We start from the raw sequence: 15690 nt of genomic DNA on the forward strand, positions 1-15690 counted from the left end.
AAGAGGAAGAACTTTGAACAACTTTCTTACCTGGCCACCACGTTTCCTAAACACATGGTGCCTCAGTTTCCCTTATGTTTCTTTTTTCCTGGTTTTGGATGGATGAATCTCCTGAGATTAGAATTTCTAAAAGATGATCAAGAGAGCTCAAATGAGCCGGGAGACCAGAAGGTCTATTAAAACTATCTGAGAGCCTACTGATAAGTATTAGTGCCAGAGCCATTGATAACAGGGGCCAAGTTCAGTGAGGGGACTCCAGAGCAGTTCTGAGGAGAAACCTGCTTAATCCAGTCTAGGAAGAAGCCAAGCCCAGCTGAGCAAAGAAGCACTTCATCCATTGATCCTGCCAGGCCTGTGAATTTGTTAGGGAATTGATAGGATAGAGATAAGGATTCATAAAGCCAGCATGTCTACTGTGGCTGAGTTGGAAGAGAGAGGAATACTTTGTAGCCACCACTTAAAGTTCCGTTTTATAGGCCCCGCCAAACAAGTGGGTGAGTAGAGGAGACTATATTGCCTTCTTTGGGGGGATGCACTTTGGTCCTTGCTATACTTCTTAGTAATTCTCTGGAGGGGCAGCTAGGTGGTGCAGTGGATAGAGCACCAGCCTTGAATTCAGGAGGACCCGAGTTCAATTCTGGTCTCAGATACTTAATACTTCCTAGCTGTGTGACCCTGGGCAAGTCACTTAACCCCAGCCTCAAAGGGGGGGGGGGGAAGTAACTCTTTGGAAAAGGTAATTGATGGTAGTTTATATTAGGACAGCACATCAGATGGGGGGCTCATGAATCATTTTGTTAAAAACCTCAACCCCTCAGGGTAGTGCCTAGAGCCCTGAGGGGAGAAGTAGAGGTAGGTCCCCCTTGGGGAAGTTGACTTTAGTGATTTAGAGCATGAATTGGAAGAGTGAGTCCAGAGCCTGTACTACATAGCTATAGCTATATCTATACCCATCCCTACACCTACACCTATACAAGCAACTGGAGCTTTATATAAATTCACATTACACAAATTCTACTTTACATAAAGAATTCTGAAAGAAATCTCCGTTCCAAAAAAGAAAAAAAACTTATGTAAATTTTATATTCTCTCTCTCTCTCTCTCTCTCTCTCTCTCTCTCTCTCTCTCTCTCTCTCTCTCTCTCTCTCTCTCTCTCTGTCTCTCTGTCTCTATCTCTTATCTTTCCCTCCTTCTCCCTGCCCCCCCCACTCCTACCGTTGGCTCAGCATTCTGCAGCCTTCCACCCCCCCAAAAAAAATTAAAACCTAAACAACAACCAAAAAAATAAATAAATAAAAACCCTCCAAGTGAAAGGAGAACAGAGACACAGAGAGACCAGGTTCCAGCAGGCCCCCATGTGGTTGGTCCTTGCCCCTCATGCTCCTCCTCCCCCCCTTGCTTCTCTGTCCTCAGCCCTCATGGGTCCTTGAAACATGCTGGTTCCTTCCTTCCATGGGCATGAGGCCCCCTTCCTGCCTCCCTCCCTTCCTCCCTTTCTCACATCTGTGGGCATATTCACATTATATAAAGGTCTACAGAGTGGGCCACTTATGTAAAGTGAGAACTGCTGGTACCTTTATCTATAACTATACCTCTATCTAGAAATCTATACCTAAATCTATGTTTATGTCTGTATCATCTATTTCTATCTTCATTTTTCTATCTCTGTAAACTAACTATATTCATATCCAAATCCATTTCCAAATCTATAAATATATTCATATGTATATCTATATAAATAAAAAATATATACATTTTATATATATATATATATATATATATATATATATATATATATATATATATATATATATATATAATTCCCTGCCCTGCCAGCTAGGAAATAAATATCCAATGCTATTCTTTACTCTCCCTCTTCTGTTCATTTTTCTGCTCATACCCACCTCTCTACTACTCTTTGGGTGATTTTCAGCTTCAATTCTGTGGAAATTGGAGTATTCCATGATGCACAGACACACAATACTGGGAGAATTTTGAGGTTAAATAGATGGGCCTTTCTTTGTTTTGGAGAAAATCTGAGATCACTGTAAGACCTTCACTGGGCCCCAGAGGCAGTCCAATGAGTTTTCTTTCTGCTCACGTCATTGTCCATTCACAGTGTCTGTCTAAAGTGTCTAGTGCACTCAGAGGCACACAGAAATTTGGACTGAGTATCCCAGGACACTCAGCCTGCCTTCTGCGTACACCAAGTTATATCCTGATGGATGAACACTATGGGTTATCTATCCAGTGAAAGCCATCCTCTAAACAATCCACATTCTTTGTCCATTTAATTTTTCTGTACGGATAATTAAGCTCAACCTGGTAAATGGTTATGGATCTCATTTAGACTACGATGTTTTCAGGTTTGATGCAATTTGCATAATTTCATCCATAAGGAGTATCTGGAAGATTTTCCCATCTCTAAGGACTCCCTTTTTCATTTGGATTTGTATGGTTCCTCTTGAATGATAGTGGCAAACATATTTATTGACCACACAGAATCCTATTTTAGGTTCCACAATTTGCAGGGTCATAAGACCATAGATTTTGAGCTAGAAAGGATCTTAAAGTAAGGCTTCCTAATGTGGAGTCCATAAACTTTTTAAAGTATTTTATAGCTTTATTTCAATATACCTGGTTCCCTTTGTAATCTTATGTATCTTATGCATTTAAAAACATCCTGAGAAGAAGCCCATAAGTGTTGCCAGACCATAGAAAGAGTCTGTGGCACAGAAAAGGTTAAGAACTCTTGCCTTAGAAATGATCTAGTCCAGTTCTGTCATTTTACAGATGAGGAAACTGAGGAATAAAGTCATACAAGAAATAAGTGGCATGATCCTTTTGGGGGATAAATTATATTTTTTAAAATTCTATGTAAAAATAGTTTTCAACATTCTTATTATTAAGGTTTTTTTATTTTCAAAACACATGCAAAGATAATTTTCAGCATTCACTCTTGCAAAATCTTCTGTTCCAGATTTTTTTTCCTTTCTTTCCTCCTCCCTCTCCCCCAGTGGTTAAACATGTGCAATTCTTCTGCACATATTTCCACAGTTATCTTGCTGCACAAGAAAAATCAGATAAAAAAGGAGAAAAAATGAGAAAAAAACAAAAAACAAAAAGCAAACAAACAACAACAAAAAAGTAAAAATACTATGTCATGATCCACACTCAGTTTCCCCACATCCTCTCTCTGGGTGTAAATGGCTCTCTCTGTCACAAGACCATTGGAACTGGCCTGAATCATTTCATTGTTGAGAAGAGCCAGATCCATCAGAATTGATCATCGAATAATCTTGCTTCAACATTCTTTTTTATTAGATTTTGAGTTTCAAATTTTGTCTCCCTCCTACTCTTCTATCCTCCCCACACACAGAGATGCACACATAAATAATATATTCAGATTTGCATTCAGACTATGTAGTTCTTTCTCTGGATATGGATTCTATTTTCCATCATGAGTCTTTTGAAATGATCTTGAATCATTGCATTACTGAGAATTAAATCTATCAAAGTTGGTCATTGCACAGTGTTGTTATTATGTATAACATTCTCTGGTTCTGTTTACGTCAGTCAGCATTAGCTCCTATAACTCTTTCCAGGTTTTTCTGAAACCCGCCTGCTTATCATTTCTTATAGCCCAATAGTATTCCATGATATCCATCTACCAAAGTTTTTTCAGCCATTCCCCAATTGATGGGCATCCCCTCACTTTCCAATTCTTTGCAACCATAAAAAGAGCTACCTGTGTAGCTATATAGTGGAATACCACTGTATTTCCCTTTTTTATGATCTCTTTGAGATAATAGACCTGGTAGTGGTATTGCTGGATCAAAAGGTATACGCAATTTGATTGACTTTTGAACATAGTTCCAAATTACTCTCCACTATATTTTGTATTAATGTTCAAATTTTATGTTAATGTTCAAATTTTCCCACATTTTCTTCAACATTTATCATTTCCCTTTTTTCCCATATTAATCAATCTGTTACTTCAGAATTATTTTAATTTGCATTTCTCTAATCACAATTTACACCATTTTATATGACTATAAATAGCTTTGACTTTTTGATCTGACCTGTTTGTAATTTTGACCATTTATCAATTGGGGAATGACTTGTATTCTTATAAGCTTGACTCAGTTCTCTATTTGAGAAGTATCAGAAACACTGGCTATAAGATGGGAAACAATCTTTCTGCTCCCCTTATAATCTTGATTGCATTGGTTTTGTTTGTGCAAAACCTTGTTTAAATTTAATGTAATAAAAATTTCCATCTTGCATTTTATACTGTTTTCTATATATTGTTTGTTCATAAAATTCTTCCTTTCTCCATTGATCTGGCAGGCAAACTCTTCTATACTCTCCTAATTTGTTTATATATCATCCTTTATGTCTAAATTTTGACCTTATATTGGTATACAGTGTGAATTGGTGGTCTGGGCCTAGTTTCTGACATAATGCTTTTCAATTTCCCCAGAAGTTTTTGTCAGTTAATGAGTTCTTATCCCAGAAACTGGAGTCTTTGGGTTAATCAAACAGTAGATTAGTATGGTAATTTACTATTCTGCTTTGTGTACCTAATCTATTAGTGACATTTTTTTATTGTTTTTTTGTCTTTTTTTTTGCTGAGGCAATTGAGGTTAAGTGACTTGCCCAGGATTACACACCTAGGAAATGTTAAGTGTCTGAAGTCAAATTTACACTCAGGTCCTCCTGACTTCAGGGCTGGTGCTCTATCCACTGCGCCACCTAGCCATGGTTTTTTTTAACAAGTTGACAGGGTAAAAATCAGAAGGGGCATTACAGACCATTCAAGTCTAAACCCCTCATTTTATAGACCAGAAAAGTTGTGACCTGTCCAAAATCACATCACTAATAAGTGGCAGGAATTTGGAATAAACTCTTTCTGTTATTACATGTTATATGGAATTATAAATAATTTTAGCATATTCGTGATAGGGCATGAAGCTCTCAGGGGGGTTCTCTATTAATCTTTTTTTAATGATCAACAAGGAACACAGAATTTTGTATTTTCAACATCTTTCCATCATATGCATAGTTTTAAAAGATGTGTGTAGTGTTCTTTTCTCTAAAGTATAATCATAAAAAAAAAAAAGAAAAAGAAAGAAAGTATAATCATTCTCCAGGAGCAGGTTTCTTGGGGAGCTTCTGGAAGCAGCCTTAGTTTGAATTCAGTTCAATAACCCCAAATGCAGCCAGGAGTTAAAGTCCATAGCCTTTATTTCCTCCTTGAAAGTCTTGTCTCTTTTTCTGGGCCTGGTTAGCTTTCTTAGAGGCTTATCTCTCTCCTTGGTTCCGAGAGCTCTCTCCGAATCTCCAGCCAGCACATAGGTGGAAGTTGGAATGAATTTTGACTCTTCCTCCTAGATAGTGGACTTGTGGGTTTCTGTGGGCTTGTGGCTCTGGCCCTGAGAGCTTCTTGCTTATATTTCTGCCCGACTTGTGAATCTCCTCATTATATATGCTCTCTAAAGGTGTGAACTCCTTTAAAGGTGTGAAGGAAGTACATTAGCACCTTGTTTCAAGTTCTGTCCCATAACAGATGTGGCTTATTGTTGAATTTCATTTGTGAAATCCTGCTATTTCCTTTTTACACCTTTATCAAGGATGAATCTAAGTAAAATTGTGTGCAAATAAATTGTATGTAAATATATACATATGTATGTATTCACATATACATATATGAGAAAGTAGGTATATGGGTTATAATTATTGTTCTTTTACTCACTTTGGGGGGGTAATAATAAGGTCTGAGATATTTTTCCATCCCTTTGATATCCTCCCCTCTTTCAGATAGATATTTTAGGAATTGAACCCTGGGTGTACATCGTATTTAGCATGGATCTCTGGTCAATAAAGCTTAGTCTAGTCCAGCTCTGTTTCCATCTTTATTTTCTTTGCCATTTCAGCTTTATAAGGAACTATTTCCTAGACTGTGACATTATCATCTTAATCTTATGGATCTACTGTCCTTGGGAGTAAAAAATTGGTCTGAAAATTCTTTACAGATCTTTTCCATTTTTTACCATTTTGTTACTCTTCCTGTTTCCTCCTTAAATGACCTCAGAATGATTTTGTTTAGTTGATGCTGTTACCAAGGTATCTTTAAATTGGTTTTCCCCATTTGCTGTGTTTCATTGTTATATTGCATGGTAACATTGTTCATACTCTCCTATTACCTTTCACCATAAGATTTTAAAAACAAGTTGAGATGGTTTCAAGACTTCTTTGGTCTCCTTGTTTGTTAGTTTGTATCATTATGCTTCTTTAAGAAAATGTTATACTAGTGCTCTTATCATCATCATCATCATCATCATCATCATCATCATCATCACCATTATATAGAAATTGAACCACCAAAGAACACTGCTGGCAAAGAACTTAGCCAGAATCATGGAAGAGAGCCATGTCCTAGCCTTCCCATACTCATCGCAGCCAGTGCTCAGGTGCTCCACCTACTACTATAGGGCACTTCAGGGAAATGCTAAGCTCTTTATGCTTCCTGGAGGTTTGGCTCCGGCTCCTCGTTCTTTCCTTTGCATAGTTGGCATCTTGTCAGTTAAGTATAAATCGTATGTGTCTTTATCCAGTTAGATGTTTAAAGATTGTACCGTCATCCACTGGTGAAAAAAAATCCCTTTTCCTTCCTTGCTGCCTTCCATGAATATGGATCACAAAAGCTTGCTGTTGTAGAACTGACTTCACAAGCGTAGTGTGACAAACTGTATACAGTTATTTATTCCTAACTACACAAGCAAAAGGAATACTAAAGCTCTCTTGAAAACATGGTACTTTGAATAAATGCATGAACGTCATGACTGAAGTAGGGAGGAGTAGTCGTGATAAAAGCATGTCAAAAAGCATTTAAGTAAGTGTGGAGAATACAAAGAAAGGCCAAAGATAGTGCCAGACCTCCAGAAATTCGCAATCTAATGGCAAAGACGACGTTTAAACAGGCTACAGACAGGCTAGGTAGAAAATAATCAACAGAAGGAAAGCACTACAATCAAACAGACAGGGAAAGCTTCCTGTATTTTCTCTGGCACTTGAAATCTAGGGAAGTCAAGAGGCAGAGATGAGGAGGAAAAGCATTCTGAAGAAGGGGCCCAGCCAGAGAATGTCTGGAGGTGGGAGGTGGAGAGTGTTGTTCAAGGAGCATCAAAGAGCCAGTGTCATTGAATCACAGAGTACATAGAGAAGAAGCCTAGGAAGGGAGAAGGGGCTAAATCAGGAAGGACTTTGAACACTAAGTGGAGGATTTTGTACTTGATCCAGGAGGCGATGGGGAGCCGGGAGTGCAAGAAGTGTGAGAGTGACTTTATATTTCAGTAACTTTTGTGATTTTACAGAGGATGGACCTGAACAGGGAGAGCATAACCAGTGAGTAATTGCAATGGACTGAGCAGAGGTGACAGGGTTATCATCAGGATGGTGGCTATGTCAGGGGAAGAAAGGGAACCTGCAGCAAAGATAAGGAGTATGGATAGGCCCTAACATGTGAAAGGGGAAATAGTGAGGAGTCAAAGAGGGCACAGAGCTGGAAGTCTCTGGGATGACGGTGGTTACAGAAATGAAGAAGATGGGAAGAAGGGAGGTAAAATAACGAGATCTGTTTGGGGCATGTTGAATTTAAGATGCTTATTTGACATCCATTTCAAGGTGTCCATTGCATAGCCAGAAATGTGGTACTTGAGATCACAAGTCTGAAAGGGAGAGAGATGAGAGACAGAGAGACAGAGAAAGAGAAAGAATAGATCTGAGAATTATCTAAAGAGTTGATCATTTGAATCCATGAGGTCAACAAGTGAAATAGCCAAGGGGAAGAAAAGAAGAGCCTTAGGGGAGATCCAGAGTTAATGGGCATGACTTGGATGAAGACCCAGCCTGAGAAAAGAAGCTTACCTGAGTAGACATGTAAGAGGAAGAGGAAGGAGAGACTAGTATTGAAGAAACCCAGAGAGAAATTATTAGGGAGGAGAGAGCGATCATCTGTGTTAAAGGCTGCAGAGAGCTCAAGTAACATGAGGGCTCAAAAAAGGCCATTAGTGTATATGTCAGTGGTCCTCAAAGTTTTTAAATAGGGGGCCAGTTCACTGTCCCTCAGACTATTGGAGGGCTGGACTATAGTAAAAACAAAAAACTCATACACCATCTCTGCCCCTCAGCCCATGTGCCATAACCCAGCGGGCTGTATCAACGTCCTCAGCTTGCAGCATCTGGGCAGTGGGCCGTAGTTTGAGAACCCCTGATATAAGTCCTTGAAGATGAGGAGCGGCCAACCAGATACTATCCCACCATCTACTGGTTAGCAACATTTTGGAATTCAGATCTCTACGACCCTTTGGGGATGGAGATTTTGGGGAGAAGAGGAGCTAGAAGCAATTCAGCTCTTCAGGGAATTGGGAGGGAAGAATTCATGAGCCTATGGTGTAAGAGTCTGATTTCCATGTTAGGACACAGTCGCAACATCTCCCAGACATAGAAGAGAGACCGGAGAAGGAAGGCAAGAGTTCTCTGCCATGTTGTGACAGGGGACACTTCTAGGGGTTTTTAACAGTGGGTTTATCTGGGCCCTCTTCAAGGATAGTTTTCTGTCCCTCAGCCGACTTGAGTACCAATATTTTACATATAGGTGAGAATTCACAAAGCCAGCTAGGTGGTGCAGTGAATTGAGTGATAGGTACAGAGTAAGGAAAATTTGAGTTCAAATGTAGCCTTAGACACTTACTAGCTATCCTGGGAAAGTCACTTCAGCCTGTCTGCCTTTGGTTTTTTGTCTATAAGTTGAATTGGAGAAAATAATGGCCAACTACTCCAGTATCCTTGCCAAGAAAAGCTCAAATGGGGCCATAAAGAGCCAGATGTGACTAAAATGACTCAATAATCAGAACCACAAAGAACTTACACAAGAGAGCTTCATCCCCTACTTGTGTAGGCCACCTTGACGTGTGGTGACTTTCATGAGGCCCCAAATCCTGTGAATTCAATCAAGCAGTTTCTTGGTCTTCCAAGGGGCCAGAGGAGATCCCACTGATGTGACTTCCTCCTGCTATTATTACCTATATCACTCCACAAGGAGTCGACCACCATTAACTATACATATTTAACCTCAAAGAAGTTGACACTTGCACTCCATCCAGACTGAGCCCTCCCCAAAATAATTCATGTGTGCCCCAAATCCCAGAAGTTGAAAGAACACCAATGAAGGTTTCAGATGTTCCAAGCCTCTCACTCAGCCCTTTTAGCCATCCATCAAAACTAATCCATCATAACCAATCCTCCTGGAAGGTTAATGTCTACTAGGGGTCCTGGCTTCTCCAAGCCACTTTTCCTCACTCATGGTTCAGTCACTGACAGGGGCCTGTAATCCTGCCCTCCCTGCCATAGTTGGCCCATTTCTTGGGTTTGTTGGGACCTCAATGTCTCCATGGTCTTCCCTATTAGCACCAGAGCTTTTTGAGAAAACATGTTTTAGAGAATGAAACGATGATGGGTATTCTGTCTGAACTGGGCTAATCTTTCCTTTTATTGATGGGGATAAGAAATGAAGGGATGGAGGCAGCTGGGTGGAGCAGTGGATAGAGCACCAGCCCTGAATTCAGGAGGACCTGAGTTCAATTCTGGTCTCAGACACTTAACACTTCCTAGCTGTGTGACCCTGGGCAAGTCACTTAACCCCAGCTTCAGAAAAAGAAAAAAAAAAAAAAAAGGAAAGAAAGGAAAGAAAGGAAGGAAGGAAGGAAGGAAGGAAAGAAGGAAAGAAGGAAGGAAGGAAGGAAAGAAGGAAGGAAGGAAGGAAAGAAGGAAAGAAGGAAAGAAGGAAAAGGAAAGAAAGAAAGAAAAGGAAAGGAAGAAAGGAAGGGATATGGTCCCTTTTTTGGTCTGACTTGCCCCCTCAGTGATCCCCATCATTAAGATATAATGTGGGTGGCCATTCTAATTCATCTATTTCTCTTCCTTCACTCCCTCCTCAACATAAATTCTCTTAAATTCTTTTCCTCGCAGATTCCGGATGAACATGGCAAGGAAGAGCCAAGAAAAGGAGAGCAGGAGATAAGGCAGTCTCTCCTAGAAGGTAAGCTTCTGGGGAATTGTGAGGATGTTGAATGTTTCCCTAAACCACCCAGGCCCCAACTGGCCAGCCTTCCCTTTGTCTGCTATTCCTACTTCATGTCAAAGTGTGTGAACACAAATATCCCCCACCTGGGTTTCTCACAGTCATTTTGTAATAACTGTGTTCTAAATATAATGGTGAAACCCCAAAATACTCCTGGGGAGGGGAAGATGGGATGCCCAAAGTACAAAGGGGTGAAGCAAGTTTAGAGTAAAACAGGAAATTAAGTCTATTCCAATATTCCAAACTTGCTGTGTGTAGTATTTGGGGCACAGACAGGAACTTATATTTGAAATTTTATCAGGACAAAGATCACTAATATTGAAACTTTCTCATGAAACAGCTTATCTCAGTCTGAGGCGGAGCGATTTTCTGAAGATCACAGCGCGGTGGGGGATGGCTATCTTGTACAATCGCTTGAGGTTCTGTCCCGTGTGCAGTAGAACCCCCCTCTCTCTCCAATTGGCCATTGAAATAGTAGACAAGGAAAATAGAGTTGGTCAAACTCTTACCGGTCAATAAGTATTTAAAGGGACTCTGTGCTAGAATAGGAAGTTCAAAAATGAAGCAGTCTCTGCCCTCAGAGAGCTCACATTTGATTGGGACAGCAACTTTTATGTTTAAAAACCTGCCTATGGTATACATAGAATATCTGGAGGGAGGGGAGGAAGCAGGCTAGGCCTACAAGTGGTGCTTGAGTTCAGCTTTGAAAGTAATTAGGGGCTCTTAGAGGCAGATGGGATGGAGGGAAAAGGCCTTCCGGACACGGGGGACAGACAGGGCCCAGATCTCAGACGGGACAAGGAAGATTGGGGGTGAGAAGTAGCAAGAGTCTTGGGAAGGTTTCAACTGGGAATGAGGGCAGGAAGGGGTTGAAACCCCCCCCTGAGGAGGTTTCTATCTGATCCTGGAACAGAGCTTCTGAATGTGAACTTAAACAAAAATAACCATCCCAATTTAATTGGTTTTCTTGGTAATCCTTTTTTATTTGCTGCATTGAAAAAACTGTGATTCTGAAAAGGGGCCCATCAGGCCTCCAGAGAGTTTCAGCACACAGCAGGCTAAGGCTCTCTCATCCTGGGGTCCCAAGGCACCCCCGGAGTTTGAGCGTGTAGGTTTAGGACGTGTTGGAGGCAGATGACATGTTGAGAGCTAGCTTTTGGAAAAGTGTTGGGGGGATAGACTAGAGAAGGGGGAGACTGAGGCCATGAGGGGTTACTGTAATAATTTGATAGAAAGGAGTTGAGGGTCCGAATTAGGGGGTCACTTGTGAGGGGAGTTGAGTGGAAGACAGGAGGAGGCTCAGATATCCAGGCCACTGAAGGAGGCAACCCTTTGGAGAACTTGAAGGGCCCTTGGCGGACATCCAGTCCAATTCACTCATCTTCTGGAGAGGGAAACAGTCTCAGAGAAGGGGTTCGGTGTCCCCAAATACCCACAGAGGGTAAGTGGCTGTATTTGGATTTGCCCCCAGGTCATGTGACTAAGCCACCAGTCCGTGGGGGAGCACTGGCCCGGCTGTGGAGAGCTGGAAGGAATCCTGGAAGTTGGTCCTGTCCCCTCACTTTAAAGGAGGCACAGGAGGTTGCTAGAAGCGCCAGGTCACTCCCGTAGAAAGGAGAGGATAGGAGCCCTTTGCTTCCCAGGCCGGGTTCTTTCCTATCCCAGTGAAGTGCCCACATGGAGCTGGGCACAGGTGTACACTCACCCACTCACACCTGGACACGTGTGCCCTGCTGCTGCTGCTTCCCAGTCTGTTCAAACATGGGCCAAAGGAAATGCGCTTGGTCAGATTGCGGCCCTGCCTCCCTCTCCCATCACAGCAGGCAGTCACTCCGAAAAGCACCTACTATGCTCCCAGCCTCATGCCCCCGGGCCTAGGGGGCGCTACTTCTGGGTGGTGGGGGCCTCAGTGAAGCGAAGGCCTGCAAGCCCACCCCAGCACCCCAGAATGGACTATGTGGAGGCTGCCTCTGCGCCCAGCCCGGAGACAGGGCCCCAGGGGGGCCTTCCCCGCCCCAGGTGGGGACACATCTGGGGCCAGCTCCCGAAAAAGGCCAATCCGGCCCCGGGGGGCAGCGGGGGCGCAGCCCCTCAAACAAGCGTGGCCAGCCTTGGGCCGGGCCGGGCGCCCCTTCTGCCGGCCGGAGCCCCACTTGTGCCCAGCCCAGCGTGCTCTGTGGGCCCGGCCCGGGTGCCAGGGCGCACACTGGGCACGGGCTCTGCAGCCGAGCGGGGGAGGGAGAGGAGGAGGAGGGAGGGAGCCTCGGGGGCAAGTGAGCCTGGGCCAAAGCTGCTGCTAAGCCCGGCGCCGCCGCCGCCGCCGCTCCGCCCGTCTGTCCGTGCGCCCCGCCTCCCCCAGAGCTAGGCGGAGCCGGGACCGGAGGAGCAGGCGGAGAGGTCGGAGCAGTCTCTGGTCGCCCGGACAGCCACAGTGCCTGGGCAGCTGCTGCGGCGGGAGGTGAGCGAGGCCGCGCCGGCCGGGGGGCGCGGGGCCCCCCTCGGGGCAGGGATTTGGGGGGCGGGGGCGCCTCGGAATCCTGGGGCGGACGAGAGATGGAAGGAGGGAGGGAAAGAAGGAAGGAAGGCAGGCAGGCATGAGTGTCCCGAAGGGCGGAGACTGCTTCGCGCACGGGGCGCCCCGAGACCCAGGCCAGGAGAGGGCGTGCGTGCGCCCCGGGCGCGGGAGCTGGGCGGAAAGCCTGGGAGGGGGCGCCGGCCCGGGGGAGCCCCGGACCCCGGCCGGGTGGTGCCCGTTGGGGGGATGGGGAGGGGAAATAGAAACGCTGCCCTGCCCTGCCCTGGGCGCGTCCTCCACTGGGATGCCCCCTAACCCCAGGCTGGGGCCCCGGGCGAGAGATCCAGCGCCGGGAGGGCGCTGCCCTCCCCCCGGGGGCTCCAGGGCGACCCCTTTGCGGCAGAGAGAGATTGACGTAGGGCGTCTCTGGGGAGTGCCACGCCCCTCTCGCGTTCTCGACCCCCTTCCCGCAGCCCCCCTCCCCCGCAGCTGGGGAGGAGGGTACCCAAGCATAGCGGACACCCAGGTGGAGCATCCGGGGACAGAGGCTGGCGTGGGAAAAGGAGGCCCGGGGAAGTGGGGGTGGTGGTAAAGGCCAGCCACGGACACAGGAACCCAGGACTTCCCACGCACCGCGCGATCAGCTCGGAGGGGGGAGGGGGAAGCCACGCGTGTTCTCACCGGCCATATGGAGGCGGTGGCGCGGAGAAACCCCCCCCCCCCCGCCGACCTCCAGACGGGCGGCTGGGGGGCTCGCCTGTGGCCCCGGCCGGAGGGGTCGGGAGGGGTGGGCGGGGGGACGGCCCACGGAAGCTTTCCACTTCCATCAGGAGCCTCTCCCCCCGCCCGGCCCTCCTGCCTTACGCGGAGCCTCGCAGTGTGCTCCTGCCCGGGAAGCTTTACTCGGATCATTCATAAAATTCTCCCCGGGAGGAAGGGGAAGTGTTAGTTTCAGTTGAGATTTTCCCGAGTGAAACTTTCGACATTTCCCGGCCGAGAGGTGAAACTGACGAGGCCGGGCCTGGCCCCGGGGCTGCTCCGAGGGCTCCCCCGGCCCGAGCCGGCTCCTGGAGGGGCTAGCCCGAAATCGGCCCCGCCCGCAGGGCCCGAGACCGGGAGAGGCCCTGGAGAGGGCAGCCTCGGAGGCCGCTCTCTTGTGCTTTCCTGCCCCTCACCGGTCCCTGTTTTTGTTAAATGGCGGGCCTGGCGTGGGAAAGAAACTTGGAATTTGTTGGAGAGTCAAACGTGGGGAGTTGGATAAACTTTTCAGGATCAGCTTCCTTCCCATCATTTACTCCTTTCTCCCCACCTCCTGCCTTTGGGACAGGCTGTTTACATTTCCTGGCACAGTTATAGCCCAGACGGAATATATTGTCTATAATGAATCTTTTCGGAGGTTGCCAGAAGGCCAGATCTCAACGGGTGTCTCGGTACTCGGCCCTCCTCCACTCCTATTTTAAAAGGGTACTTTCCCCACCCTGGGTTTAAAAGGTGCATTAAGCTCCAGCAGCCCCCTCTTCAAAATACCTGCCTGTAAAGAAAAGGAGCTCTTTCCTCCAAGCTAGGTGGGAAGGCCTGAAGAGGGGGGAGAAAGGGAGAGAAAGAGACAGACAGACAGAGAAGGGAAAATGAGATAGAAAAGAGAGTGAATGAGGAAGAGACAAAGAAGAGAGAGAATGAGACAGAATGAGACACACAGTGTGAGGGGGGAGGGAGAGAGAGAGAATAGTGTGTGTGTGCCACACACATACACACACACACACACAGATTGGAAGATTCAGCTGAACGAGAGAGAATGAGAAAAAAACAAGAAAGAGAGAATGAGGATGAAATAGAAGAGACAGAATGAGACAGAGGAGAGAGAGAAAATATGAATGTGTGTGTGTGTGTGTGTGTGTGTGTGTGTGTGTGTGTGCCACACACACAGGTTGGAGGAGTCAGCTGAATGAGAGAATGAGACAGAAACAAAAGAGAGAGAATAAGAATAAAATAGAAGAGACAGAATGAGACAGAGGGAGAGAGAAAATATGAATGTGTGTGTGTGGAGAGAGAATAGTGTGTGTGTGTGTGTGTAGGTAGCACACACACACACACACACATACAGGTTGGAGGAGTCAGCTGAATGAGAGAATGAGACAGAAACAAAAGAGAGAGAATGAGAATAAAATAGAAGAGACAGAATGAGACAGAGGGAGAGAGAATATGAGTGTGTGTGTGTGTGTGTATGTAGGTGCATGCCCCTCACACACACACACGTTGGAGGATTCAGCTGTTATCTGGAAACCAATCAATCATTAAAACCAGGCAAAGGAGCTATGACAGGTCAATCAAAACAACGGCATTGACACCAGCCCCCCAGGAGGGGAGCAAAAGGGGAAGAAAATGAAAGCCAGGGGCTGGTGGGTGTCACTTGCCCAACCCTTTTTTTTTTTCAGACCAAAGGAAAAAAATCTGGTACATTGGAACGAGCCCAGTATTTCATGGCTGAAGAATTGGCTTTGAAGCTAGCCGCTGCCTCTCCTATCATATGACCTTGGGCTAGAGGGATGGGTCAGTAAGCATTAATTAAGCACCTACTGTGTGCTAAGGGCTGGGCTCATGAGAAGGCAAAAAGACAATCCAGTGTGAAGGGGAGACAGCAGCTGGGTACAAATAAGCCATTAGCTGGCTAAATTGGAGCTAATCAACAGAGACATTAGGATGAAGGGGGATTCGGGAAGGAATCTTGCCGAAGGGGAGGTTTTAGCAGGGGCTTCTTCTCTCTCCCCTAAAGCCTTCCCCCTCCCTGTTACTGTGATGCCCCCCCCAGGGCCAGAGCCTGGGGCTCCTCCTCAACTCCCCCCCTCTGTCCCCTGCCAGAGCCAATCCGTAGTCCAGGCCTGTTGATTGCACCTTTGCACCATTTCTCCATGATGCTCCTTGGCTCTCTCATACTGCCCCCACTCTGATGCAGGTCTTCATTACATCATGCTTGGACTATTGTAATAGCCGCCTGGCGGGGCCGCCTGCCTCCCTCCCTCCCTCCCTCCCT

The 15690-nt window shown here is 45.7% G+C and overlaps 1 protein-coding gene across 1 annotated transcript in view; it reads left to right on the plus strand.

Moving 5' to 3' along the window:
- The first annotated feature begins 12488 nt into the window (after window positions 1–12488).
- GNG12 (G protein subunit gamma 12) overlaps window positions 12489–15690 on the plus strand; it is a 105960-nt gene continuing 102758 nt past the window's right edge. Inside the window, exon 1 of the mRNA XM_074265675.1 lies at window positions 12489–12602. The gene's annotated coding sequence lies outside the window, so the exon portion shown is untranslated. The remainder of the gene's footprint in view (window positions 12603–15690) is intronic.

This window comes from Sminthopsis crassicaudata, chromosome 4 (genome assembly GCF_048593235.1).
Source record: "Sminthopsis crassicaudata isolate SCR6 chromosome 4, ASM4859323v1, whole genome shotgun sequence".
Classification (NCBI taxonomy): domain Eukaryota; kingdom Metazoa; phylum Chordata; class Mammalia; order Dasyuromorphia; family Dasyuridae; genus Sminthopsis; species Sminthopsis crassicaudata.